General features: G+C 60.2%; 1 long non-coding RNA gene across 2 annotated transcripts in view; it reads left to right on the top strand.

The window, feature by feature from the left end:
* Positions 1–2,784, top strand: part of LOC125618974 — a 6,544-nt gene extending 3,760 nt beyond the window's left edge. For both annotated transcript variants that reach the window (XR_007350385.1, XR_007350384.1), the window contains one exon: positions 1,741–2,784. This is a non-coding gene — a long non-coding RNA (uncharacterized LOC125618974). The remainder of the gene's footprint in view (positions 1–1,740) is intronic.
* The last annotated feature ends 760 nt before the right edge of the window (positions 2,785–3,544 follow it).

Below are 3,544 nucleotides of genomic sequence, written 5' to 3'. Positions count from 1 at the left end.
GCTCCCCCCCCCCCACCAACCTGCTTTTGTTCTCTCCCTCTGGCCCCTCCCTGGGCTTCCTGTGTCCTTGGGGACAAGTGCCCCGTGCATGACATGGTGGGTCCCACCCTGTGCACTGACCCCGCCCCGACTCAGGGTGGGCAGGTGGCCGAACCCCTCCACCGCTGCCCTGCTCCAGGGGCTGGGGCCTGGGTCCCCTCCCGGCTCTTCCCCTCCTGGGCTCACGAGCCAGCACTGTCCACCCCTAGCCATGGCCGGGGCCAGCAGTGCTGGGCAGCCTGTCTGTGGCAGGACAGAAGGAGGCCAGCAGGCAGGCGCAGAGGAAAAGGGACAGTGGTCGCCCCGGCCCTGGGGCCAGCCGGACTCCCCTGCTGGGACACCACTCTGGTGGGCCTCGGTCCATCCTGGCCCCTTGCTCTCGGCAGACTGGGGTGTGGCTCAGGGGAGAGCCCTGCTCTGTGCCAGCACGAAGTTCCGATCTGTCCCCAGCACCACATGCACACACCCAGACAGGGACAGAAGAGGGCAGCTGGGGGCGCCCCCGCTCCCCACCACACAAGACGAGAAGTCCTGGTGGAGGAGGCTTTCCTGAGTGTGGGGCAGGAAGTCCACGGGACAGGTGCGGGCATTCTGAGGACCTGAGAGGAAGGGAGAGAGCGAGAGAGGGTGGACAGGGGAAGAGGGCGGCCCCGGGGAGGCCCAGAGGGCGGTGGAGACCCCACCTTCCCTGCCGTGGAGGGCTGGAGTCAGACGAAGGAGCTTGCTGGCCACGCTCACAGTGCCACCGCTGAGTCCCGTCCCCCTTGTCACCTATGGAGACCTGCCCGGAGTCGGGCCTGGCTTCTCAACGGCTCATCTGCTGGGAGGGCTGCTTAGGGCCGGAAGGCTCCCCCAGGCCTGTCCCCGGCCGGGGGCCACTCCACTGGTTTCTTCCCTTCTCCTTCAGACTTGGAAATGAAAGAACCAAACGTCTGCAAATTGAATTTTCTGGTTATAATGAAGCTTTTGAAGCCCGTGGCGCTCCCCTCTGTTCCTGGCCCCCCCAGCACCACCACATGGCATCTGGGAATCAAAGCAAGGCCAGGGCACACGGCCAGGGACGTGGGGGACGTGGGGAGCCAGGGGTCGCTGCCCGAGTGGGAGTGGGCAGCCGGAGGGGAGCTGGGAGGGGTGGGCGGTTTCCACTGGGAAACCCTGGACCTGAGCCGCAGTCCCGGGACGTCCAGGTGGGGGCCACCCCCTCCTCTGTGAGTCCTCCTGTGTCTGGGGACAGCAGGGGCTCCTGGCCTGGCCGCGGCAGCCGGCTCCCCCGGACGCTCTGGGCAGCTGGGCCCGGGCAGGCCTGATGGAGGAGGAGACCAGAGGCAGGTGAGGCCCAGCAGCACTGTGTCTGGACCTCGTTCCAGGTGGGGAGTCTGGGCCGAGGATTGAGGCCCCCTCACTCCCCCCAAGGAACGAGGGGCACAGTGGTGTCACCTAGACGTGCGGGGCCCGGCTCTGGGAGCCACCAGGCCCCAGGGGAAGCCCGCGTCAGAAAGCGTCTCTGGACCAAGCGCCCATTGTTCTTGGGGCTCTCTTGGGCCTCTGTTCCAGCCTGGGCCTCGACTCTTGGTCACCTGGCAGCCTTGTTCCCAGACCTGACTCTCAGAGAGGCCTTCTGCCTCCTTCCCTCTTGGCCCCTTGCCTGGCTCTTTGTCTGTGGCTCCTGTCCCTCATTTGCTTCCTGTCTGTCTCCCTCAGCTAAACAGAAGGAACCTTGCGTGTCTTTCCACGGCTGCTACCTCAGGGCTTGAAAAGAGACTGTCACGTGGTGTGAATAAGAAGTGCACATGAATGGATCAATGAATGAATGAACTTCCAGGGCAGCTGGGCCCAGGCACCCAGGGTGTGCACTGCACAACTCTGGAGGTCACCATTCTCAAAAATGAGAGAGTGGCAGTGATGATCAGAGGGTGTCAAGTGCATGAAGTATACCTTTTGACATGGTGGCCCGTGCTCCTTTATGATGCCAGCCTGCTTGTCATCTGCTGTGGCCCCACTTGTCCCACTCACAAAGCCTCATTTTCATAGAGTGTTCTACCTCAAATGGTCCAGAGAGTGAGTCTGATAACTCTGATCACTGGTCTTGCTTTGAGCAACAACATTGGTCACTCTGCCAGCTCGGGACGGTGGCCCCGAAGTGATACCGTCTTGGCTGATCATTTCTGCCTGGGAATGGGGCAAGGTCACCTGTGTGGCCACTGCTCACAGCCCGAGGCCCATGCTGTCTCCACCTCGTCTCAGGAAGGAGCATCATCGTGCCCATTTTCCCAGTGAGGGACTGGGCGGGACTGTGTCAGGCAGACCTCGTTCCAGTGTGGCTCACGGCTTCCTGGTCCTACAGCCCCATGCAGACCGCCTAACCACTCTGAACCTCAGTTTCCTCATCTGTCAAAGAGGCATCGAAGGAGACCTTTTCTGAAGGTAGAATCTAGGAAAGAGCAGCGTTCCCTGATAGCAGCGCATGCTCTCCGAGTTCACGAGTTGCCCCTGCAAGCCGTCGAGGCCCTACTGCGTGTGAGGCGCTGTTCTGCATTGTGCTCACAGTAGTGCACAAATGAGAAAAAATCCACGCCTATATTCATGGGGGGAGGGATGACCAACAGAGAGGTGACTACTATTTTGGGTGGGGGTAGGCTGTATGGAGAAAAAGACAACACGGGTGGTTTCCCGCAGGTGGGAAGGGAAAGTGTCCCCGCTGAATGGCATCTGAGCAGAAACCCAGAGGAGGTGAAGGAGGGATGTGGGTGCTGGAGATGAGCTTCAGGCAGCTGGAATGGCACGTGCAAAGGCCCTGGGTGAGCATCTTGCTGCAACGAGGACAGAGCTGATGCTTCTGGCTTTACCCAGAGGAGCCCCTGGTATAGAAGGGCCGGGGGAAATATCAGATGACTGGTTACATTTGAATTTTAGGTACAATAATTTGGGACCTACTTGTCCTAAAAATGTTTTTCTTTTGTTTATCTGAAATTCAAATTTAACCGAGTGTTTTGCATTTTTATCTGCTAAACCTGACAACCCAGTTCAGAGGCCAGTCTTTATATGAGCTACGGAAATAAAAACTTTGGGCTGGCTGTGAGGGGGACTGGAAGGGTCAGGAGCCTGAGAACCCGGCGGCCTGGGTCTGAGTGCTGGCGTGGCCGAGTACACAGGGCTGTGCGTCTTGGCCCAGCCTCGGGCCTGTGTGCCTGCCGCCTCGGAGGACGGGGAGACGCAGCGTCAGGCTGCGGGGTTGGGGGTACAGGCAAACCGCACAGCCCAACGGCAGGTCCCCAGCTCTCAGGAGACGGCGTGAGTGGGCCAGGGGCCCACATCAGCTGACCCTAAGGATCACCTTTTCCACGTGAGTCAGGACAGACCCGTGTAGGGCGAGGGTTTACTGAGGGAGGCGTGAGAGGTCGAACCACAGAGGGCAGAAAAGGATGATTAAAAAAACAAAACAAGGAGCTGAAACCCAGCGAGGGAGGTGAGAGAAGAGGGGAAAGGGCAGAGAGGGAAAGAGGCA

This window comes from Marmota marmota, unplaced genomic scaffold (genome assembly GCF_001458135.2).
Source record: "Marmota marmota marmota unplaced genomic scaffold, marMar, whole genome shotgun sequence".
In the NCBI taxonomy this organism is placed as follows: domain Eukaryota; kingdom Metazoa; phylum Chordata; class Mammalia; order Rodentia; family Sciuridae; genus Marmota; species Marmota marmota.
The sequence above is the reverse complement of the archived record's forward strand: the minus strand, read 5'-3'. Positions and strand labels throughout refer to the sequence as shown.